Genomic DNA, 27,163 nt, shown 5'->3' on the forward strand with positions numbered 1-27,163 from the left:
TTTGTAATTTACCTTATTTGATAGATCTTCTTAAATATCTTTGAGAAACAAAAACATCAATATCTCAAACTACATTACTTTTTAGTGGACAACTCTTTGTTTTAAAAGTGAAAAAGAGTTTACCACTTAAGAAGTAATGCAATTAGAATATTGAATGGAAAATATCACCACGTTGAAAATTAGATTCAATGAATAGGACTCCAAATATATTTATAATAGAGGCAAACTATATGTTACGATGAGAATTTGTTTCCTATAAATTTGAAAAAGTTTGAATATGATTTTGGGATAATTCATATTGAAAAGGGGAAAATTTTGGGGCAAAATAATGGTAGTAAAGAGAATCTATTTGGTCTTTTTGTTGTCAAAAAATAATTAATATTTGGATTAAATATGTCAGTGGTTCCTATAAATATGACACTTTTCACTTATAGTTCCTACAAAAAATTTCATCGAATTTTGATACTAAAAAAATTTACCTTATTCTTAAATATCTATATTCTTAAATATCTATGAAACACAACTATATCATTTCAAACATGTCAGTAGAATTTGTAATTTACCTTATTTGATAGATCTTCTTAAAAATCTTTGAGAAACAAAAACATCAATATCTCAAACTACATTACTTTTTAGTGGACAACTCTTTGTTTTAAAAATGAAAAAGAGTTGACCACTTAAGAAGTAATGCAATTAGAATATTGAATGGAAAATATCACCACGTTGAAAATTAGATTCAATGAATAGGACTCCAAATATATTTATAATAGAGGCAAACTATATGTTACGAGGAGAATTTGTTTCCTATAAATTTGAAAAAGTTTGAATATGATTTTGGGATAATTCATATTGAAAAGGGGAAAATTTTGGGGCAAAAATAGTGGTAGTAAAGAGAATCTATTTGGTCTTTTTGTTGTCAAAAAATAATTATTCTTTGGATTATATATGTTAGTGGTTCCTATAAATATGACACTTTTCACTTATAGTTCCTACAAAAAATTTCATCGAATTTTGATACTAAAAAAATTTACCTTATTCTTAAATATCTATATTCTTAAATATCTATGAAACACAACTATATCATTTCAAACATGTCAGTAGAATTTGTAATTTACCTTATTTGATAGATCTTCTTAAGTATCTTTGAGAAACAAAAACATCAATATCTCAAACTACATTACTTTTTAGTGGACAACTCTTTGTTTTAAAAATGAAAAAGAGTTGACCACTTAAGAAGTAATGCAATTAGAATATTGAATGGAAAATATCACCACGTTGAAAATTAGATTCAATGAATAGGACTCCAAATATATTTATAATAGAGGCAAACTATATGTTACGAGGAGAATTTGTTTCCTAAAAATTAGAAAAAGTTTGAATATGATTTTGGGATAATTCATATTGAAAAGGGGAAAATTTTGGGGCAAAAATAGTGGCAGTAAAGAGAATCTATTTGGTCTTTTTGTTGTCAAAAAATAATTATTGTTTGGATTAAATATGTCTTGTAACACCCGGTATTTAATTAATTATTTAATTAAATACATTCAAATTATTTCGAATTTAATTATTGAATTTGTGGAGTGTTGAGAATTGTTGACATGGGTTTTTATGATTAATTAGTTGATTAATTAATTGATTAAGTTGTAGATATAGTATTGAAGAAATACTAAATTTACTATATGGACTTAATTAAGTGATGGTGGTAGTAAAACGTGGGGTGTGAATGTTAGGCCCAATAGGCTTAATGAAATTAGGTTAAGATAAGAATTAGGTTAATTAGAAGAGAAAAAGTTTTGGGAAATTGGTCATGGGAAGTTGTAGAGAAGAGAGAAAATAGGAGAGAAATTCATTCCCGTTTTTCTTGCAGCAATCTCACTAAATCGAAGATCCCCGATTCATTAACCGTTGGATCGTCGCCAAATTTTGTGGGTAGGTTCGCAACACCTATAGCTAACTTTTGACCGTTGGGATCTTCAAAATAAGGTCTCAGTTGTGAGATATGATCATCGCACTGTAGCTGCATATTTGGGAAAATTTTCAGCTTTTGATTCTGATTAAAAGAGGCAATGGTTGGGAGCTAAGGCTAGATGGCTTCGATCGGTAGAATTGTAGAACGGACTCCGAATACAAGGTAAGGGGTGGGGTTCTAACTCTATAACCGGACTCATGATGAATGATATGTGGGGGTTAAATTCGTAGGAAATTATTCCTGATTAGTTGTTGTGATTCTGTTGTGTTAATTCGATGAAATTAGTTGTTGTTGTGGTGATAATTGTTGTTGTTTTATGCGAAGTTGAAGGATGTTTCAGTGACGATGTATACCTCTATTTATTAGTATAGCGACGATATAGGCTTATGCCTTGTGACGATGATTTTGTTTGTTGTGTGTGTTTGTTGCATTCATATACATATGCATTTTTGGCGACGGCCTAGATTGGCAAATTAGTGACGAAGGCTTATGCCTTGATGCCTCTGTTTAACTGGCAATTGGCGATGGGGGCTGAAGCCCTGGGTACCACATGCATGTGCAGTTGTAGAGTCTCATTGTATGTGGCATGAGTGTGATTTAATTGTGATGTGATGTGACTTGAGTTGTTGTTAAATTGTGATAATATGGAGTTGTAATTATAAAATTGTTATACTAATGACGTGTTGTGACAGGTATTGTCTGGAAGATGAGCAATAGTTGTTATAACTATTAATATGTTGTTGTTATTGATTTTTGTTTATATAACTGTTCAGGTTAATTGTTATTATAAATGTAGTCTGAAAGCTGTAACGTGATAATTTCGTATGATTAAATTCTTATATATTGTTTATCATGCGTTTGTTTATATTGGTAGATATCTCACCCTTTCTGAATGATGTTTCCCTACCATGGGAAATTGACAGGTACTCAAGATAGCGGTGGAAGTTTGAAGTGATTTTATGAAGTCTTTAGTTGCTGTTAGTCGAGTTGGTGTCTTGCTCTGATACGTAGCACTCGGGGGGATAAAACGATTGTTTTATTTATTAATTCTTTTGCTGAATTTTTATATGGTTTTGGTTTAAATTGTAACTTAAAGTTACCGTGCAATGATGCTACGACTTGATTTGAATAGTTATGAAGTTTGTTGATTCCGTTGCGAGTTAATTATTGAATTTAAACAAAGTGATTTTTTTGTAATGATTTGAGTATCGTTTTAAATTCTTGTGCTATGTATCTATATGAAGGCAAGTAAGCCGTAAATGTTTTTGAGATGACGAATATGTGATACCTCAAATGAACTTGTTTGGAATTTATACTCTGATTTTCCGTATAATTTATCGGGTAGATTTGGGGTGTTACATTAGTGGTATCAGAGCAGGTCGGTCCGTCCGGCCAGAGTCGTCTAATTATTGTTTATCCCTTTGTACGCGACAAGTGTGTACAACACTGTCGGTACTTGTTGCTTTCTGGTTGTTGCAGTAATTAGTTTGAGCGAAGTGGGGGAGAAGCTTTGCTTCTCGGATGTGGTTCAGTTGCAAGTTCGCAAAGAGGATTGTTGTCTTGGTGTTTCGGAAACTGAATTTCGGCGAAAGAATGTGTCTCTCGAGTTATAAAAAGTTTGGGAGTGAGGAGATATGTTAAGAGTTGTTTGGAATATGTTTAAGTTGAAGAAAAATGAGTTTTGGAGTGGAAATTCCGTAAGCAAAACGCAGGAAATTGTTGAATGTTTTGTGAAACTTCAAAAATTCATAACTTGAGTTCTGGACATCCGATTTTAGTCCCGTTTGAAGCGTTGGAAAGCTAACGAGATGAAATTTATTTAAAAAATGGTTCCATCAGCTTTAATAGAATTATTTGTAACAAGATGATGTTGGAAAGAGATGAAGTTTGCGGTTACGCTTGTCCTTGGGACCAGACTTGTGCGTTGGTGTCGCGCTGGACGTTAGTGTCAGAGTTGAGTGAATTGAAGGAGTAATTAAAGGGTTTGTTTAGAAGAAATTTTAAGAATTAGGTGTACCATTTGAGAAGTTTTGGAGATACCGTAAAGAGTGTCGCCGCATGGCGTCGATGTTCGCACTTTCGAATAGCGTTGGAATAGTTTACAAATTAGTAACGGTTATGTTGAAGAAGTACCGGAATGGTCGACATATATGTAATCGATTTGAGATGTGTTAATGGGTTGTTATGTTGGATGGTTGGACGTGGAGGTGAAGTTGATGATGGTTGTATCGGATAAATTTTCGAGGACGAAAATATTCTAAGTGGGGGAGAGTTGTAACACCCGGTATTTAATTAATTATTTAATTAAATACATTCAAATTATTTCGAATTTAATTATTGAATTTGTGGAGTGTTGAGAATTGTTGACATGGGTTTTTATGATTAATTAGTTGATTAATTAATTGATTAAGTTGTAGAAATAGTATTGAAGAAATACTAAATTTACTATATGGACTTAATTAAGTGATGGTGGTAGTAAAACGTGGGGTGTGAATGTTAGGCCCAATAGGCTTAATGAAATTAGGTTAAGATAAGAATTAGGTTAATTAGAAGAGAAAAAGTTTTGGGAAATTGGTCATGGGAAGTTGTAGAGAAGAGAGAAAATAGGAGAGAAATTCATTCCCGTTTTTCTTGCAGCAATCTCACTAAATCGAAGATCCCCGATTCATTAACCGTTGGATCGTCGCCAAATTTTGTGGGTAGGTTCGCAACACCTATAGCTAACTTTTGACCGTTGGGATCTTCAAAATAAGGTCTCAGTTGTGAGATATGATCATCGCACTGTAGCTGCATATTTGGGAAAATTTTCAGCTTTTGATTCTGATTAAAAGAGGCAATGGTTGGGAGCTAAGGCTAGATGGCTTCGATCGGTAGAATTGTAGAACGGACTCCGAATACAAGGTAAGGGGTGGGGTTCTAACTCTATAACTGGACTCATGATGAATGATATGTGGGGGTTAAATTCGTAGGAAATTATTCCTGATTAGTTGTTGTGATTCTGTTGTGTTAATTCGATGAAATTAGTTGTTGTTGTGGTGATAATTGTTGTTGTTTTATGCGAAGTTGAAGGATGTTTCAGTGACGATGTATACCTCTATTTATTAGTATAGCGACGATATAGGCTTATGCCTTGTGACGATGATTTTGTTTGTTGTGTGTGTTTGTTGCATTCATATACATATGCATTTTTGGCGACGGCCTAGATTGGCAAATTAGTGACGAAGGCTTATGCCTTGATGCCTCTGTTTAACTGGCAATTGGCGATGGGGGCTGAAGCCCTGGGTACCACATGCATGTGCAGTTGTAGAGTCTCATTGTATGTGGCATGAGTGTGATTTAATTGTGATGTGATGTGACTTGAGTTGTTGTTAAATTGTGATAATATGGAGTTGTAATTATAAAATTGTTATACTAATGACGTGTTGTGACAGGTATTGTCTGGAAGATGAGCAATAGTTGTTATAACTATTAATATGTTGTTGTTATTGATTTTTGTTTATATAACTGTTCAGGTTAATTGTTATTATAAATGTAGTCTGAAAGCTGTAACGTGATAATTTCGTATGATTAAATTCTTATATATTGTTTATCATGCGTTTGTTTATATTGGTAGATATCTCACCCTTTCTGAATGATGTTTCCCTACCATGGGAAATTGACAGGTACTCAAGATAGCGGTGGAAGTTTGAAGTGATTTTATGAAGTCTTTAGTTGCTGTTAGTCGAGTTGGTGTCTTGCTCTGATACGTAGCACTCGGGGGGATAAAACGATTGTTTTATTTATTAATTCTTTTGCTGAATTTTTATATGGTTTTGGTTTAAATTGTAACTTAAAGTTACCGTGCAATGATGCTACGACTTGATTTGAATAGTTATGAAGTTTGTTGATTCCGTTGCGAGTTAATTATTGAATTTAAACAAAGTGATTTTTTTGTAATGATTTGAGTATCGTTTTAAATTCTTGTGCTATGTATCTATATGAAGGCAAGTAAGCCGTAAATGTTTTTGAGATGACGAATATGTGATACCTCAAATGAACTTGTTTGGAATTTATACTCTGATTTTCCGTATAATTTATCGGGTAGATTTGGGGTGTTACATTAGTGGTATCAGAGCAGGTCGGTCCGTCCGGCCAGAGTCGTCTAATTATTGTTTATCCCTTTGTACGCGACAAGTGTGTACAACACTGTCGGTACTTGTTGCTTTCTGGTTGTTGCAGTAATTAGTTTGAGCGAAGTGGGGGAGAAGCTTTGCTTCTCGGATGTGGTTCAGTTGCAAGTTCGCAAAGAGGATTGTTGTCTTGGTGTTTCGGAAACTGAATTTCGGCGAAAGAATGTGTCTCTCGAGTTATAAAAAGTTTGGGAGTGAGGAGATATGTTAAGAGTTGTTTGGAATATGTTTAAGTTGAAGAAAAATGAGTTTTGGAGTGGAAATTCCGTAAGCAAAACGCAGGAAATTGTTGAATGTTTTGTGAAACTTCAAAAATTCATAACTTGAGTTCTGGACATCCGATTTTAGTCCCGTTTGAAGCGTTGGAAAGCTAACGAGATGAAATTTATTTAAAAAATGGTTCCATCAGCTTTAATAGAATTATTTGTAACAAGATGATGTTGGAAAGAGATGAAGTTTGCGGTTACGCTTGTCCTTGGGACCAGACTTGTGCGTTGGTGTCGCGCTGGACGTTAGTGTCAGAGTTGAGTGAATTGAAGGAGTAATTAAAGGGTTTGTTTAGAAGAAATTTTAAGAATTAGGTGTACCATTTGAGAAGTTTTGGAGATACCGTAAAGAGTGTCGCCGCATGGCGTCGATGTTCGCACTTTCGAATAGCGTTGGAATAGTTTACAAATTAGTAACGGTTATGTTGAAGAAGTACCGGAATGGTCGACATATATGTAATCGATTTGAGATGTGTTAATGGGTTGTTATGTTGGATGGTTGGACGTGGAGGTGAAGTTGATGATGGTTGTATCGGATAAATTTTCGAGGACGAAAATATTCTAAGTGGGGGAGAGTTGTAACACCCGGTATTTAATTAATTATTTAATTAAATACATTCAAATTATTTCGAATTTAATTATTGAATTTGTGGAGTGTTGAGAATTGTTGACATGGGTTTTTATGATTAATTAGTTGATTAATTAATTGATTAAGTTGTAGAAATAGTATTGAAGAAATACTAAATTTACTATATGGACTTAATTAAGTGATGGTGGTAGTAAAACGTGGGGTGTGAATGTTAGGCCCAATAGGCTTAATGAAATTAGGTTAAGATAAGAATTAGGTTAATTAGAAGAGAAAAAGTTTTGGGAAATTGGTCATGGGAAGTTGTAGAGAAGAGAGAAAATAGGAGAGAAATTCATTCCCGTTTTTCTTGCAGCAATCTCACTAAATCGAAGATCCCCGATTCATTAACCGTTGGATCGTCGCCAAATTTTGTGGGTAGGTTCGCAACACCTATAGCTAACTTTTGACCGTTGGGATCTTCAAAATAAGGTCTCAGTTGTGAGATATGATCATCGCACTGTAGCTGCATATTTGGGAAAATTTTCAGCTTTTGATTCTGATTAAAAGAGGCAATGGTTGGGAGCTAAGGCTAGATGGCTTCGATCGGTAGAATTGTAGAACGGACTCCGAATACAAGGTAAGGGGTGGGGTTCTAACTCTATAACTGGACTCATGATGAATGATATGTGGGGGTTAAATTCGTAGGAAATTATTCCTGATTAGTTGTTGTGATTCTGTTGTGTTAATTCGATGAAATTAGTTGTTGTTGTGGTGATAATTGTTGTTGTTTTATGCGAAGTTGAAGGATGTTTCAGTGACGATGTATACCTCTATTTATTAGTATAGCGACGATATAGGCTTATGCCTTGTGACGATGATTTTGTTTGTTGTGTGTGTTTGTTGCATTCATATACATATGCATTTTTGGCGACGGCCTAGATTGGCAAATTAGTGACGAAGGCTTATGCCTTGATGCCTCTGTTTAACTGGCAATTGGCGATGGGGGCTGAAGCCCTGGGTACCACATGCATGTGCAGTTGTAGAGTCTCATTGTATGTGGCATGAGTGTGATTTAATTGTGATGTGATGTGACTTGAGTTGTTGTTAAATTGTGATAATATGGAGTTGTAATTATAAAATTGTTATACTAATGACGTGTTGTGACAGGTATTGTCTGGAAGATGAGCAATAGTTGTTATAACTATTAATATGTTGTTGTTATTGATTTTTGTTTATATAACTGTTCAGGTTAATTGTTATTATAAATGTAGTCTGAAAGCTGTAACGTGATAATTTCGTATGATTAAATTCTTATATATTGTTTATCATGCGTTTGTTTATATTGGTAGATATCTCACCCTTTCTGAATGATGTTTCCCTACCATGGGAAATTGACAGGTACTCAAGATAGCGGTGGAAGTTTGAAGTGATTTTATGAAGTCTTTAGTTGCTGTTAGTCGAGTTGGTGTCTTGCTCTGATACGTAGCACTCGGGGGGATAAAACGATTGTTTTATTTATTAATTCTTTTGCTGAATTTTTATATGGTTTTGGTTTAAATTGTAACTTAAAGTTACCGTGCAATGATGCTACGACTTGATTTGAATAGTTATGAAGTTTGTTGATTCCGTTGCGAGTTAATTATTGAATTTAAACAAAGTGATTTTTTTGTAATGATTTGAGTATCGTTTTAAATTCTTGTGCTATGTATCTATATGAAGGCAAGTAAGCCGTAAATGTTTTTGAGATGACGAATATGTGATACCTCAAATGAACTTGTTTGGAATTTATACTCTGATTTTCCGTATAATTTATCGGGTAGATTTGGGGTGTTACATTAGTGGTATCAGAGCAGGTCGGTCCGTCCGGCCAGAGTCGTCTAATTATTGTTTATCCCTTTGTACGCGACAAGTGTGTACAACACTGTCGGTACTTGTTGCTTTCTGGTTGTTGCAGTAATTAGTTTGAGCGAAGTGGGGGAGAAGCTTTGCTTCTCGGATGTGGTTCAGTTGCAAGTTCGCAAAGAGGATTGTTGTCTTGGTGTTTCGGAAACTGAATTTCGGCGAAAGAATGTGTCTCTCGAGTTATAAAAAGTTTGGGAGTGAGGAGATATGTTAAGAGTTGTTTGGAATATGTTTAAGTTGAAGAAAAATGAGTTTTGGAGTGGAAATTCCGTAAGCAAAACGCAGGAAATTGTTGAATGTTTTGTGAAACTTCAAAAATTCATAACTTGAGTTCTGGACATCCGATTTTAGTCCCGTTTGAAGCGTTGGAAAGCTAACGAGATGAAATTTATTTAAAAAATGGTTCCATCAGCTTTAATAGAATTATTTGTAACAAGATGATGTTGGAAAGAGATGAAGTTTGCGGTTACGCTTGTCCTTGGGACCAGACTTGTGCGTTGGTGTCGCGCTGGACGTTAGTGTCAGAGTTGAGTGAATTGAAGGAGTAATTAAAGGGTTTGTTTAGAAGAAATTTTAAGAATTAGGTGTACCATTTGAGAAGTTTTGGAGATACCGTAAAGAGTGTCGCCGCATGGCGTCGATGTTCGCACTTTCGAATAGCGTTGGAATAGTTTACAAATTAGTAACGGTTATGTTGAAGAAGTACCGGAATGGTCGACATATATGTAATCGATTTGAGATGTGTTAATGGGTTGTTATGTTGGATGGTTGGACGTGGAGGTGAAGTTGATGATGGTTGTATCGGATAAATTTTCGAGGACGAAAATATTCTAAGTGGGGGAGAGTTGTAACACCCGGTATTTAATTAATTATTTAATTAAATACATTCAAATTATTTCGAATTTAATTATTGAATTTGTGGAGTGTTGAGAATTGTTGACATGGGTTTTTATGATTAATTAGTTGATTAATTAATTGATTAAGTTGTAGAAATAGTATTGAAGAAATACTAAATTTACTATATGGACTTAATTAAGTGATGGTGGTAGTAAAACGTGGGGTGTGAATGTTAGGCCCAATAGGCTTAATGAAATTAGGTTAAGATAAGAATTAGGTTAATTAGAAGAGAAAAAGTTTTGGGAAATTGGTCATGGGAAGTTGTAGAGAAGAGAGAAAATAGGAGAGAAATTCATTCCCGTTTTTCTTGCAGCAATCTCACTAAATCGAAGATCCCCGATTCATTAACCGTTGGATCGTCGCCAAATTTTGTGGGTAGGTTCGCAACACCTATAGCTAACTTTTGACCGTTGGGATCTTCAAAATAAGGTCTCAGTTGTGAGATATGATCATCGCACTGTAGCTGCATATTTGGGAAAATTTTCAGCTTTTGATTCTGATTAAAAGAGGCAATGGTTGGGAGCTAAGGCTAGATGGCTTCGATCGGTAGAATTGTAGAACGGACTCCGAATACAAGGTAAGGGGTGGGGTTCTAACTCTATAACTGGACTCATGATGAATGATATGTGGGGGTTAAATTCGTAGGAAATTATTCCTGATTAGTTGTTGTGATTCTGTTGTGTTAATTCGATGAAATTAGTTGTTGTTGTGGTGATAATTGTTGTTGTTTTATGCGAAGTTGAAGGATGTTTCAGTGACGATGTATACCTCTATTTATTAGTATAGCGACGATATAGGCTTATGCCTTGTGACGATGATTTTGTTTGTTGTGTGTGTTTGTTGCATTCATATACATATGCATTTTTGGCGACGGCCTAGATTGGCAAATTAGTGACGAAGGCTTATGCCTTGATGCCTCTGTTTAACTGGCAATTGGCGATGGGGGCTGAAGCCCTGGGTACCACATGCATGTGCAGTTGTAGAGTCTCATTGTATGTGGCATGAGTGTGATTTAATTGTGATGTGATGTGACTTGAGTTGTTGTTAAATTGTGATAATATGGAGTTGTAATTATAAAATTGTTATACTAATGACGTGTTGTGACAGGTATTGTCTGGAAGATGAGCAATAGTTGTTATAACTATTAATATGTTGTTGTTATTGATTTTTGTTTATATAACTGTTCAGGTTAATTGTTATTATAAATGTAGTCTGAAAGCTGTAACGTGATAATTTCGTATGATTAAATTCTTATATATTGTTTATCATGCGTTTGTTTATATTGGTAGATATCTCACCCTTTCTGAATGATGTTTCCCTACCATGGGAAATTGACAGGTACTCAAGATAGCGGTGGAAGTTTGAAGTGATTTTATGAAGTCTTTAGTTGCTGTTAGTCGAGTTGGTGTCTTGCTCTGATACGTAGCACTCGGGGGGATAAAACGATTGTTTTATTTATTAATTCTTTTGCTGAATTTTTATATGGTTTTGGTTTAAATTGTAACTTAAAGTTACCGTGCAATGATGCTACGACTTGATTTGAATAGTTATGAAGTTTGTTGATTCCGTTGCGAGTTAATTATTGAATTTAAACAAAGTGATTTTTTTGTAATGATTTGAGTATCGTTTTAAATTCTTGTGCTATGTATCTATATGAAGGCAAGTAAGCCGTAAATGTTTTTGAGATGACGAATATGTGATACCTCAAATGAACTTGTTTGGAATTTATACTCTGATTTTCCGTATAATTTATCGGGTAGATTTGGGGTGTTACATTAGTGGTATCAGAGCAGGTCGGTCCGTCCGGCCAGAGTCGTCTAATTATTGTTTATCCCTTTGTACGCGACAAGTGTGTACAACACTGTCGGTACTTGTTGCTTTCTGGTTGTTGCAGTAATTAGTTTGAGCGAAGTGGGGGAGAAGCTTTGCTTCTCGGATGTGGTTCAGTTGCAAGTTCGCAAAGAGGATTGTTGTCTTGGTGTTTCGGAAACTGAATTTCGGCGAAAGAATGTGTCTCTCGAGTTATAAAAAGTTTGGGAGTGAGGAGATATGTTAAGAGTTGTTTGGAATATGTTTAAGTTGAAGAAAAATGAGTTTTGGAGTGGAAATTCCGTAAGCAAAACGCAGGAAATTGTTGAATGTTTTGTGAAACTTCAAAAATTCATAACTTGAGTTCTGGACATCCGATTTTAGTCCCGTTTGAAGCGTTGGAAAGCTAACGAGATGAAATTTATTTAAAAAATGGTTCCATCAGCTTTAATAGAATTATTTGTAACAAGATGATGTTGGAAAGAGATGAAGTTTGCGGTTACGCTTGTCCTTGGGACCAGACTTGTGCGTTGGTGTCGCGCTGGACGTTAGTGTCAGAGTTGAGTGAATTGAAGGAGTAATTAAAGGGTTTGTTTAGAAGAAATTTTAAGAATTAGGTGTACCATTTGAGAAGTTTTGGAGATACCGTAAAGAGTGTCGCCGCATGGCGTCGATGTTCGCACTTTCGAATAGCGTTGGAATAGTTTACAAATTAGTAACGGTTATGTTGAAGAAGTACCGGAATGGTCGACATATATGTAATCGATTTGAGATGTGTTAATGGGTTGTTATGTTGGATGGTTGGACGTGGAGGTGAAGTTGATGATGGTTGTATCGGATAAATTTTCGAGGACGAAAATATTCTAAGTGGGGGAGAGTTGTAACACCCGGTATTTAATTAATTATTTAATTAAATACATTCAAATTATTTCGAATTTAATTATTGAATTTGTGGAGTGTTGAGAATTGTTGACATGGGTTTTTATGATTAATTAGTTGATTAATTAATTGATTAAGTTGTAGAAATAGTATTGAAGAAATACTAAATTTACTATATGGACTTAATTAAGTGATGGTGGTAGTAAAACGTGGGGTGTGAATGTTAGGCCCAATAGGCTTAATGAAATTAGGTTAAGATAAGAATTAGGTTAATTAGAAGAGAAAAAGTTTTGGGAAATTGGTCATGGGAAGTTGTAGAGAAGAGAGAAAATAGGAGAGAAATTCATTCCCGTTTTTCTTGCAGCAATCTCACTAAATCGAAGATCCCCGATTCATTAACCGTTGGATCGTCGCCAAATTTTGTGGGTAGGTTCGCAACACCTATAGCTAACTTTTGACCGTTGGGATCTTCAAAATAAGGTCTCAGTTGTGAGATATGATCATCGCACTGTAGCTGCATATTTGGGAAAATTTTCAGCTTTTGATTCTGATTAAAAGAGGCAATGGTTGGGAGCTAAGGCTAGATGGCTTCGATCGGTAGAATTGTAGAACGGACTCCGAATACAAGGTAAGGGGTGGGGTTCTAACTCTATAACTGGACTCATGATGAATGATATGTGGGGGTTAAATTCGTAGGAAATTATTCCTGATTAGTTGTTGTGATTCTGTTGTGTTAATTCGATGAAATTAGTTGTTGTTGTGGTGATAATTGTTGTTGTTTTATGCGAAGTTGAAGGATGTTTCAGTGACGATGTATACCTCTATTTATTAGTATAGCGACGATATAGGCTTATGCCTTGTGACGATGATTTTGTTTGTTGTGTGTGTTTGTTGCATTCATATACATATGCATTTTTGGCGACGGCCTAGATTGGCAAATTAGTGACGAAGGCTTATGCCTTGATGCCTCTGTTTAACTGGCAATTGGCGATGGGGGCTGAAGCCCTGGGTACCACATGCATGTGCAGTTGTAGAGTCTCATTGTATGTGGCATGAGTGTGATTTAATTGTGATGTGATGTGACTTGAGTTGTTGTTAAATTGTGATAATATGGAGTTGTAATTATAAAATTGTTATACTAATGACGTGTTGTGACAGGTATTGTCTGGAAGATGAGCAATAGTTGTTATAACTATTAATATGTTGTTGTTATTGATTTTTGTTTATATAACTGTTCAGGTTAATTGTTATTATAAATGTAGTCTGAAAGCTGTAACGTGATAATTTCGTATGATTAAATTCTTATATATTGTTTATCATGCGTTTGTTTATATTGGTAGATATCTCACCCTTTCTGAATGATGTTTCCCTACCATGGGAAATTGACAGGTACTCAAGATAGCGGTGGAAGTTTGAAGTGATTTTATGAAGTCTTTAGTTGCTGTTAGTCGAGTTGGTGTCTTGCTCTGATACGTAGCACTCGGGGGGATAAAACGATTGTTTTATTTATTAATTCTTTTGCTGAATTTTTATATGGTTTTGGTTTAAATTGTAACTTAAAGTTACCGTGCAATGATGCTACGACTTGATTTGAATAGTTATGAAGTTTGTTGATTCCGTTGCGAGTTAATTATTGAATTTAAACAAAGTGATTTTTTTGTAATGATTTGAGTATCGTTTTAAATTCTTGTGCTATGTATCTATATGAAGGCAAGTAAGCCGTAAATGTTTTTGAGATGACGAATATGTGATACCTCAAATGAACTTGTTTGGAATTTATACTCTGATTTTCCGTATAATTTATCGGGTAGATTTGGGGTGTTACATTAGTGGTATCAGAGCAGGTCGGTCCGTCCGGCCAGAGTCGTCTAATTATTGTTTATCCCTTTGTACGCGACAAGTGTGTACAACACTGTCGGTACTTGTTGCTTTCTGGTTGTTGCAGTAATTAGTTTGAGCGAAGTGGGGGAGAAGCTTTGCTTCTCGGATGTGGTTCAGTTGCAAGTTCGCAAAGAGGATTGTTGTCTTGGTGTTTCGGAAACTGAATTTCGGCGAAAGAATGTGTCTCTCGAGTTATAAAAAGTTTGGGAGTGAGGAGATATGTTAAGAGTTGTTTGGAATATGTTTAAGTTGAAGAAAAATGAGTTTTGGAGTGGAAATTCCGTAAGCAAAACGCAGGAAATTGTTGAATGTTTTGTGAAACTTCAAAAATTCATAACTTGAGTTCTGGACATCCGATTTTAGTCCCGTTTGAAGCGTTGGAAAGCTAACGAGATGAAATTTATTTAAAAAATGGTTCCATCAGCTTTAATAGAATTATTTGTAACAAGATGATGTTGGAAAGAGATGAAGTTTGCGGTTACGCTTGTCCTTGGGACCAGACTTGTGCGTTGGTGTCGCGCTGGACGTTAGTGTCAGAGTTGAGTGAATTGAAGGAGTAATTAAAGGGTTTGTTTAGAAGAAATTTTAAGAATTAGGTGTACCATTTGAGAAGTTTTGGAGATACCGTAAAGAGTGTCGCCGCATGGCGTCGATGTTCGCACTTTCGAATAGCGTTGGAATAGTTTACAAATTAGTAACGGTTATGTTGAAGAAGTACCGGAATGGTCGACATATATGTAATCGATTTGAGATGTGTTAATGGGTTGTTATGTTGGATGGTTGGACGTGGAGGTGAAGTTGATGATGGTTGTATCGGATAAATTTTCGAGGACGAAAATATTCTAAGTGGGGGAGAGTTGTAACACCCGGTATTTAATTAATTATTTAATTAAATACATTCAAATTATTTCGAATTTAATTATTGAATTTGTGGAGTGTTGAGAATTGTTGACATGGGTTTTTATGATTAATTAGTTGATTAATTAATTGATTAAGTTGTAGAAATAGTATTGAAGAAATACTAAATTTACTATATGGACTTAATTAAGTGATGGTGGTAGTAAAACGTGGGGTGTGAATGTTAGGCCCAATAGGCTTAATGAAATTAGGTTAAGATAAGAATTAGGTTAATTAGAAGAGAAAAAGTTTTGGGAAATTGGTCATGGGAAGTTGTAGAGAAGAGAGAAAATAGGAGAGAAATTCATTCCCGTTTTTCTTGCAGCAATCTCACTAAATCGAAGATCCCCGATTCATTAACCGTTGGATCGTCGCCAAATTTTGTGGGTAGGTTCGCAACACCTATAGCTAACTTTTGACCGTTGGGATCTTCAAAATAAGGTCTCAGTTGTGAGATATGATCATCGCACTGTAGCTGCATATTTGGGAAAATTTTCAGCTTTTGATTCTGATTAAAAGAGGCAATGGTTGGGAGCTAAGGCTAGATGGCTTCGATCGGTAGAATTGTAGAACGGACTCCGAATACAAGGTAAGGGGTGGGGTTCTAACTCTATAACTGGACTCATGATGAATGATATGTGGGGGTTAAATTCGTAGGAAATTATTCCTGATTAGTTGTTGTGATTCTGTTGTGTTAATTCGATGAAATTAGTTGTTGTTGTGGTGATAATTGTTGTTGTTTTATGCGAAGTTGAAGGATGTTTCAGTGACGATGTATACCTCTATTTATTAGTATAGCGACGATATAGGCTTATGCCTTGTGACGATGATTTTGTTTGTTGTGTGTGTTTGTTGCATTCATATACATATGCATTTTTGGCGACGGCCTAGATTGGCAAATTAGTGACGAAGGCTTATGCCTTGATGCCTCTGTTTAACTGGCAATTGGCGATGGGGGCTGAAGCCCTGGGTACCACATGCATGTGCAGTTGTAGAGTCTCATTGTATGTGGCATGAGTGTGATTTAATTGTGATGTGATGTGACTTGAGTTGTTGTTAAATTGTGATAATATGGAGTTGTAATTATAAAATTGTTATACTAATGACGTGTTGTGACAGGTATTGTCTGGAAGATGAGCAATAGTTGTTATAACTATTAATATGTTGTTGTTATTGATTTTTGTTTATATAACTGTTCAGGTTAATTGTTATTATAAATGTAGTCTGAAAGCTGTAACGTGATAATTTCGTATGATTAAATTCTTATATATTGTTTATCATGCGTTTGTTTATATTGGTAGATATCTCACCCTTTCTGAATGATGTTTCCCTACCATGGGAAATTGACAGGTACTCAAGATAGCGGTGGAAGTTTGAAGTGATTTTATGAAGTCTTTAGTTGCTGTTAGTCGAGTTGGTGTCTTGCTCTGATACGTAGCACTCGGGGGGATAAAACGATTGTTTTATTTATTAATTCTTTTGCTGAATTTTTATATGGTTTTGGTTTAAATTGTAACTTAAAGTTACCGTGCAATGATGCTACGACTTGATTTGAATAGTTATGAAGTTTGTTGATTCCGTTGCGAGTTAATTATTGAATTTAAACAAAGTGATTTTTTTGTAATGATTTGAGTATCGTTTTAAATTCTTGTGCTATGTATCTATATGAAGGCAAGTAAGCCGTAAATGTTTTTGAGATGACGAATATGTGATACCTCAAATGAACTTGTTTGGAATTTATACTCTGATTTTCCGTATAATTTATCGGGTAGATTTGGGGTGTTACATTAGTGGTATCAGAGCAGGTCGGTCCGTCCGGCCAGAGTCGTCTAATTATTGTTTATCCCTTTGTACGCGACAAGTGTGTACAACACTGTCGGTACTTGTTGCTTTCTGGTTGTTGCAGTAATTAGTTTGAGCGAAGTGGGGGAGAAGCTTTGCTTCTCGGATGTGGTTCAGTTGCAAGTTCGCAAAGAGGATTGTTGTCTTGGTGTTTCGGAAACTGAATTTCGGCGAAAGAATGTGTCTCTCGAGTTATAAAAAGTTTGGGAGTGAGGAGATATGTTAAGAGTTGTTTGGAATATGTTTAAGTTGAAGAAAAATGAGTTTTGGAGTGGAAATTCCGTAAGCAAAACGCAGGAAATTGTTGAATGTTTTGTGAAACTTCAAAAATTCATAACTTGAGTTCTGGACATCCGATTTTAGTCCCGTTTGAAGCGTTGGAAAGCTAACGAGATGAAATTTATTTAAAAAATGGTTCCATCAGCTTTAATAGAATTATTTGTAACAAGATGATGTTGGAAAGAGATGAAGTTTGCGGTTACGCTTGTCCTTGGGACCAGACTTGTGCGTTGGTGTCGCGCTGGACGTTAGTGTCAGAGTTGAGTGAATTGAAGGAGTAATTAAAGGGTTTGTTTAGAAGAAATTTTAAGAATTAGGTGTACCATTTGAGAAGTTTTGGAGATACCGTAAAGAGTGTCGCCGCATGGCGTCGATGTTCGCACTTTCGAATAGCGTTGGAATAGTTTACAAATTAGTAACGGTTATGTTGAAGAAGTACCGGAATGGTCGACATATATGTAATCGATTTGAGATGTGTTAATGGGTTGTTATGTTGGATGGTTGGACGTGGAGGTGAAGTTGATGATGGTTGTATCGGATAAATTTTCGAGGACGAAAATATTCTAAGTGGGGGAGAGTTGTAACACCCGGTATTTAATTAATTATTTAATTAAATACATTCAAATTATTTCGAATTTAATTATTGAATTTGTGGAGTGTTGAGAATTGTTGACATGGGTTTTTATGATTAATTAGTTGATTAATTAATTGATTAAGTTGTAGAAATAGTATTGAAGAAATACTAAATTTACTATATGGACTTAATTAAGTGATGGTGGTAGTAAAACGTGGGGTGTGAATGTTAGGCCCAATAGGCTTAATGAAATTAGGTTAAGATAAGAATTAGGTTAATTAGAAGAGAAAAAGTTTTGGGAAATTGGTCATGGGAAGTTGTAGAGAAGAGAGAAAATAGGAGAGAAATTCATTCCCGTTTTTCTTGCAGCAATCTCACTAAATCGAAGATCCCCGATTCATTAACCGTTGGATCGTCGCCAAATTTTGTGGGTAGGTTCGCAACACCTATAGCTAACTTTTGACCGTTGGGATCTTCAAAATAAGGTCTCAGTTGTGAGATATGATCATCGCACTGTAGCTGCATATTTGGGAAAATTTTCAGCTTTTGATTCTGATTAAAAGAGGCAATGGTTGGGAGCTAAGGCTAGATGGCTTCGATCGGTAGAATTGTAGAACGGACTCCGAATACAAGGTAAGGGGTGGGGTTCTAACTCTATAACTGGACTCATGATGAATGATATGTGGGGGTTAAATTCGTAGGAAATTATTCCTGATTAGTTGTTGTGATTCTGTTGTGTTAATTCGATGAAATTAGTTGTTGTTGTGGTGATAATTGTTGTTGTTTTATGCGAAGTTGAAGGATGTTTCAGTGACGATGTATACCTCTATTTATTAGTATAGCGACGATATAGGCTTATGCCTTGTGACGATGATTTTGTTTGTTGTGTGTGTTTGTTGCATTCATATACATATGCATTTTTGGCGACGGCCTAGATTGGCAAACTAGTGACGAAGGCTTATGCCTTGATGCCTCTGTTATACTGGCAATTGGCGATGGGGGCTGAAGCCCTGGGTACCACATGCATGTGCAGTTGTAGAGTCTCATTGTATGTGGCATGAGTGTGATTTAATTGTGATGTGATGTGACTCGAGTTGTTGTTAAATTGTGATAATATGGAGTTGTAATTATAAAATTGTTATACTAATGACGTGTTGTGACAGGTATTGTCTGGAAGATGAGCAATAGTTGTTATAACTATTAATATGTTGTTGTTATTGATTTTTGTTTATATAACTGTTCAGGTTAATTGTTATTATAAATGTAGTCTGAAAGCTGTAACGTGATAATTTCGTATGATTAAATTCTAATATATTGTTTATCATGCGTTTGTTTATATTGGTAGATATCTCACCCTTTCTGAATGATGTTTCCCTACCATGGGAAATTGACAGGTACTCAAGATAGCGGTGGAAGTTTGAAGTGATTTTATGAAGTCTTTAGTTGCTGTTAGTCGAGTTGGTGTCTTGCTCTGATACGTAGCACTCGGGGGGATAAAACGATTGTTTTATTTATTAATTCTTTTGCTGAATTTTTATATGGTTTTGGTTTAAATTGTAACTTAAAGTTACCGTGCAATGATGCTACGACTTGATTTGAATAGTTATGAAGTTTGTTGATTCCGTTGCGAGTTAATTATTGAATTTAAACAAAGTGATTTTTTTGTAATGATTTGAGTATCGTTTTAAATTCTTGTGCTATGTATCTATATGAAGGCAAGTAAGCCGTAAATGTTTTTGAGATGACGAATATGTGATACCTCAAATGAACTTGTTTGGAATTTATACTCTGATTTTCCGTATAATTTATCGGGTAGATTTGGGGTGTTACATAGTTCCTACAAAAAATTTCAACAATTTTGATACTAAAAAAATTTACCTTATTCTAAAATATCTATATTCTTAAATATCTACGAAACACAACTATATCATTTAAAACATGTCAGTAGAATTTGTAATTTACCTTATTTGATAGATCTTCTTAAATATCTTTGAGAAACAAAAACATCAATATCTCAAACTACATTACTTTTTAGTGGACAACTCTTTGTTTTAAAAATGAAAAAGAGTTGACCACTTAAGAAGTAATGCAATTAGAATAATGAATGGAAAATATCACCACGTTGAAAATTAGATTCAATGAATAGGACTCCAAATATATTTATAATAGAGGCAAACTATATGTTACGAGGAGAATTTGTTTCCTAAAAATTTGAAAAAGTTTGAATATGATTTTGGGATAATTCATATTGAAAAGGGGAAAATTTTGGGGCAAAAGTAGTGTCAGTAGAGAGAATCTATTCGGTCTTTTTGTTGTCAAAAAATAATTATTCTTTGGATTAAATATGTTAGCGGGTCCTATAAATATGACACTTTTCATTTATAGTTCCTACAAAAAATTTCAACGAATTTTGATACTCAAAAAATTTACCTTATTCTTAAATATCTATATTCTTAAATATCTACGAAACACAACTATATCATTTAAAACATGTCAGTAGAATTTGTAATTTACCTTATTTGATAGATCTTCTTAAATATCTTTGAGAAACAAAAACATCAATATCTCAAACTACGTTACTTTTTAGTGGACAACTCTTTGTTTTAAAAATGAAAAAGAGTTGACCACTTAAGAAGTAATGCAATTAGAATATTGACTGGAAAATATCACCATGTTGAAAATTAGATTCAATGAATAGGACTCCAAATATATTTATAGTAGAGGCAAACTATATGTTACGAGGAGAATTTGTTTCCTTTAAAATTAGAAAAAGTTTGAATATCATTTTGGGATATTTCATATTGAAAAGGGGAAAATTTTGGGGCAAAAATAGTAGTAGTAAAGAGAATCTATTTGGTCTTTTTGTTGTCAAAAAATAATTATTCTTTGGATTAAATGTAATACCCGTATTTAATAAATGCTCTAATGTTATTAGCTGACACTGAGGTTTCATTAATTGGTACATTAGAGATACTTTTGGACACTTAAGTTATAAGTGCTAACTTAAGGTTAAGTTGCTTAGATTCTTTCCTTTCTATTTCTTTCCTCACAATTGCAACAACACAAGAGTTAGAGAGAAGAAGTAGAGAGAAGGAAGAGCAAGAGGAAGAGAAGAGGAAGAAAGCTTGTGAAGAGGAAAGCTTGGATCTTCATCGTTTCTCCGCCGAATCAACTCATCTTCGACATCAACGACTCATAATCGAGGTGGGTTCTAGTTAGAAACTTATAGCTTTTGATTGTGGATGGAAATCATAAGTTATGCATTTTGGGGTTTTCTATAGAAAAACCTAGGTTTTGAATCAAACCATGAATGTTCATGATTTAGTGTTGTATATTCCAAGTGTACCATGTATAAGTTGTTCTATGCCTTAGTATGATTCTGGAACAGGTTTAAGTATGGAGATGGTTGGATTAAACCATGGGGAAAAGCAAGAACAGATCTGGAATTTCTGATTTTCGCTCGCTTCGCGGCGCGAACGGGGCTACGCGGCGCGAGCTATGCAGGTTTTTGGGGTCTTGGTTCTGTCATCAGTACGCGGCGCGTACAAGGGTTCGCGATGCGAACACTATGAGAATGTTGTGAGGTTTTGCCACTGCCTGAGGTTCGCGGCGCGACCTAGCTGTTGCGCGGCGCGAACTGAAGGTTACTTAGCAAATTCTTTAGTTTCATGAGATAAAACTGTTTCGATCGTAACTTTTGAACCATAACTCTGTTTTAATCACCGTTCGAAGTGATAGGAAGCTAGAAGCGTGTACTTTCTAGTAGTGTAGGTTTTGGGAACAAAGGGAGAATTATTTAATCGAGAGTCGGGAATTACTTGAGTACTTGGGTTGGTTTTCGTTCGAATTCTTGAGAACGTTATGCTTTTGGTTTGATGCTTGTGTACTCTATAATTATTACTGAGTTCTATTGCAGGTGGATTAGTATACCTTGTTATAAATGTTTATATCAAGAGGGTTGAATAACTTCATTGTTATGTGAATAAAGGATAAGTGAGGAAAACTAGGAATTGTTAGGTTATGTAGCTTAACAAAGAAAACCTAGGATGAGACATTATATGGAACATACGTGTTTGGAATCTTATGAGGAAAGGCTAACAGGCCTAGTGATTTGCGTGAGCAGTCACCAAAGTATGAAAGGCTAACAGGCCTAGTGGTTTGCGGAAGCGATCACCATTGTTGATGTATTAATCGGAACCGTAGTATTTTCTTTATTTCTTTATTTTTCCTTTGAATGCTAACAGGCATTCACCGTGCGGAAGGGCACATAATCTTGGCAGGTTTGATTCCCGCTTTTGTGTACGAATGGAACCTACGGGTAGAGACTTGTGATGGTGTACGGGCCATGTGAAGTGACGATTCATGGGGAAAGGCTCATGAGTCCGAATCCATTTCGTATGTCAAGATTTTTCCAAAGGATTCATGACTCGTGCCACCTCCTAGACGTAGAAGGGGACGGGAATATGGGGATGCCTTGGTATTGGTTTCCGATTAATAATCTTGTGTTGAGTTGTTGAACTCTAAGTATGATTCCATATAATGTTAGTGTGTGAACTCAAGGTCTAGTTCCTTGTCTTGATTTGAGAGTGATAGGTTAGAACCTTGTAAAGCCGAGAGGATCCATAGGATAGGGAACTCACTGAGATTTTATATCTCACCCCACTATATATTGATTTCAGGTACTACAGGTTCCGCGAAGGGTAAGGAGAAAGCAATTGATCCCTTATTCCTTATGTTCTTTTGGTATGACGAAGCTTCCGTTGTGGATTACATTTTGTGATCATTGTTGATCTAGTTCTTAGTATTTTATTTTGAACATCTTGTATGTATTATGCCATTGTGTAGAACTTTAGTATTTGGGCATTAATATGTATAATGTGTTGTCTAGGAACTTATTGGTATTTCAGTACCAAATACTTGGATTCATGTATACTTATATGATTTGATGCATGTATTTATATATGGGTGTTACAGTTGGTATCAGAGCAGGTCGTATCCTCGACCTAGCCATGAGATATTATAAGTGTTTCTTTCTGTCCAAGATGTGTTGGGTTCCCATGATTTTTGTTGTGTTATGACTATGGTATTAAGCCTGATCAACTTAATCCCATTTTCATGACCTCCAGGAACATGGTGGACGGACGCAGGACTCGTGGTTGACCCCCACACTCAACCCCCACAAGTGAATCAACCGTATGGCGGCGAGAATTTCCGTGGCCCCAGTTCATGCAACAGCAGCAGAATCAGTTCATGCTGCAGATGATGCAACAGAGGAATGGCGGTCATATGTTCCAGTGGTTGTACCCGAAGCTGCAGGTGCGACTTATAAGGATTTCATTCGCATGAATCCTCCGGAATTTCATGGCGGATTAGATCCTATTAAGGCACACGAGTGGGTGGCCAATGTGGAAGGAATCTTGGAGATCGTGCATTGTAGTGATGAGGGCAAGGTGGTGTTGCTTCTCATTCGCTAAAAGGTCCAGCGATGAGATGGTGGAAGAGTGTTTCTGCGTTGATGACTATTCAAGAGGTACCTAAGGAGTGGGTTAATTTCAAGACCACTTTTATGGAGAAATATTTTCCTAGTTCCCTGAGGACTAAAAAGGAATCGGAGTTCCAATAGTTAAGGCAGGAGAATATGTCGGTAGCTACTTATGCAGAGAAGTTTGGAATTCTGGCTGCTTATTCTAGACAGGCCGGGTATGCTCCTGATGAGAGTTAGAAGGTAGACCAGTTTCTGTTTGGTTTAGGGGCTGATATTTTCGCATAGTGTGTCCTAGAGGGAGTTCACTACCTATACGGAGTTGTTGTGACAATGTTATGTGGCTGAGACCAGTTTGAAGAAAGTTCAAGCTGAGGAAAATTTGAAGAAGAATCAGAATGAGAAAGGAAGGCCAAGCTAACAGTTTCGGCCTAGGTCACAAGTTTTCTAAGGGAAACAAGTGTAAGGTTCTCGGTTTAGTGCACCTCCGGTGTGTCGTGGTTGTGGTAAGAATCACCTTGGAAGGCGTAACCTTAAAAAGGGTGAAATGTTTTATTTTGACAAGAAAGGCATGTGGTGAGGAATGGACCTCAGAATAGGAATCAAATGTAAGGAAGAAGTACTGGTCGAATGTATGCCTTGGATGAGATAGTCGAGACACCGTTGGTGTATGAGAATTGTGTGTTATCTGTGGGTGGTAGGAAACTTCTAGATTGACCTGAATTGTTTACCACTTAAGAAAGTAGATGTTGTTTTGGAATGGATAGGTCTTCTGCTATTTTTAGTATTCATTGGGTGTGAAGAGAAGTTGATCATTATTCCATCTGAAGAAGTTACTCCGAAAGATGTTTTAATTACTATACTGGAAGGTACGGTAGGCATGATTAAATTCTTGTTTGAGAAGAGAAGTCTGTTCTGTTGGTTCTTACTAAGGAGACGGGTGACAAGTTAGAGTTTCACAAATTGCTGTTTTTAGGGTTTTTCCAGACGTCCCTCCGGAAAGGGAAGTGGAATTCTCTATTGACCTGATACCGAGAACGACTCCTATATCCGTTTCTTTGTATCGGATGGCACCACTTGGATAGAGAGAATTGGAGGAACGGAAGGATAAACACTTCGTGCGACCTAGTGTCTCACCGTGGGGAGCTCCGGTGTTGTTAGTAAGTAGAAGGACGGTGGGATGAGGTTATGTATTGATTACCGTCAGTTGAATAAGGCCACTATCAAGAACAAATACCCTTTGCCTAGGATAAACGACTTGTAGATCAATTGAAAGGAGTCTGTGTGTTCTCGAAGATTGATTTGCGGTCAGGTTTCACCAAATCCGTGTGAAAAGCTCAGATGTGCCAAAGACTGCATTTAGAACCCGTTATGGTCATTATGAATTCTTGATGATGCCTTTCAGTGTTACGAATGCTCCAGCTGTTTTCATGGATTATATGAATCGGATATTCCAGCCTTACTTAGATCAATTTGTGGTAGTCTTCATCGATGACATTCTTATTTATTCTCGTACTCCACAAGAGCACGAAGAACACCTAAGGATTGTTCTGTCGGTATTGCTAGAATCAATTGTTTGGTAAGTTAAGCAAGTGTGAGTTTTGGATAACGGAGGTAAGATTTCTTGGTCATGTCATATCTCAAGGAGGTGTGGCGGGGGATCCGTCGAAATTGAAGCGGTAAATTATTTGGGAGGGATCGAATGATGCCTCAGAAGTCCGAAGTTTCTTGGGTGTAGCCAGCTACTACAGAAGGGTTATAAAAGGGTTTTCTCAATTGGCTCTACCGATGATTAGACTACCAGAAAGGAGTGTCCTTATGATTGGGATTCAGGGTGTGAACAAAGCTTCATGAGTTTGAAGAAAAGATTAGCGACTGCTCCTGTTTTGATCGCTCCTGATCCAAATAAGTCCTATGAAGTATTTTGCGATGCTTCCAAGAAAGGGTTAGGAGGTGTATTGATGCAGGAGGGCCAGGTGGTAGCATACACATCTCGACAGTTAAAGTTCCGCGAGGAGAATTATCCAACTCATGATTTAGATTTGGCTGCGGTTGTTTTTTTTTTTTTTTTACCCTGAAGGTGTGACGTCATTACTTGAATGGAGTTCATTTTGAAATGTTCAGCGACCACAAGAGTTTAAGTACCTATTCGACCAGAAGGAGTTGAATATGCGTCAGAGGCGGTGGATGGAATACTTAAAGGATTATGATTTTGACTTGAAGTATCATCCAGGCAAAGCAAATAAAGTGGCGGATGCTTTGAGTCGGAAGGTGTTAAAGAGGGCCGAATCGATGATGTTAGAGTGTGCATTATTGGAGAAATTTCGAGATCTCAATCTTCAATTGTTTGGACCCAAAATGGAGTATTGATGGGAAACTTGAATGTTAATTCTACTTTGAGAAACGACATCCAACAAGCACAAGCGTCTGATACTGAGTTACAAGAGGTGTTGGTTCAACCAGGATTTACTCGAGCTACAGATGGGGTGATTATGTTTAATCAGAGGATTTGTGTTCCGGGTGATGCGTTATTGAAAGGAAGGATTTTGGATGAAGCTCACAAGGGTGCTTTCACTATACATCCGGGTTCTTCAAAAATGTATCAAGATTTGAAAGGAGATTATTGGTGGTCCGGAATGAAAAGAGATGTCGCGGTGTACGTATCGGAGTGTACCGTATGCCAACAAGTAAAGATAGAACATCAAAGAACATGTGGATTGTTACGACCACTAGAGATTCCAATATGGAAGTGGGATAGTATTTCAATGGTTTTGGCAGTTAGTTTACCTCGTACTCAAGGTGGATATGATTCTATTTGGGTTGATTGTAGATCGGTTGACGAAATCTGCACATTTCTTAACCGTGAAGACTACTTACAAGACAAGTCATCTTGCACGGTTATTTATTGCAGAAACGGTGAAGTTACATGGTGTACCCTCTGGTATAGTGTCGGATAGAGGTCCAAAGTTACATCGAGTTTGGAGAGCTTTTCAACAAGTCACGGGATCTGAATGGTGTTGAGCACGTCGAATCACCCTCAAGCAGACAGTCAAACGGAATAAGCGATATAAACCTTAGAGGATATGTTAGAACGTGTGTGCTTGAAAGTAGAGGAAATTGGAAAGAGCTTTTGCCATTTGTTGAATTGCGTATAATAATAGTTATCACGCGAGTATTGGTATGACACCTTATGAAGTATTGTATGAGAGAAAATGCAGAACACCGTTGTGTTGATCAGGAGTTGGAAATGGTAGAGTTTTGGGACCGTATGAGATTCTAGAAAGGATTGGTGAAGTAGCTTATCGTTTAGCTTTACCACCTTCTCTATCGGAAATGCATGATGTTTTTCACGTGTCTCAACTTCGGAAGTTTATTCTCGATCCCTTTCAGCCAGTGTTAACAGATGCAGTTGAGTTAGAATCAGATTTGACTTTGAACCCTTACCGAGCCGTATCGTGGGAAGAGAGACTAAAGTGTTACGAAATAAGGAAATTCCTCTTGTTAAGGTTCAGTGGGATGCAACACATCCAGGTGATGCTACTTGGGGACTTGGATTGGTAATGCGGGATGCTTACCCTCACCTTTTTAGGTGATTCTTAAATTCGAGGACGAATTTCTATTTAAGGGGGGGAGGATGTAATACCCGTATTTAATAAATGCTCTAATGTTATTAGCTGACACTGAGGTTTCATTAATTGGTACATTAGAGATACTTTTGGACACTTAAGTTATAAGTGCTAACTTAAGGT

The sequence above is a fragment of the Vicia villosa genome, linkage group LG4 (assembly GCF_029867415.1).
Source record: "Vicia villosa cultivar HV-30 ecotype Madison, WI linkage group LG4, Vvil1.0, whole genome shotgun sequence".
NCBI lineage: Eukaryota > Viridiplantae > Streptophyta > Magnoliopsida > Fabales > Fabaceae > Vicia > Vicia villosa.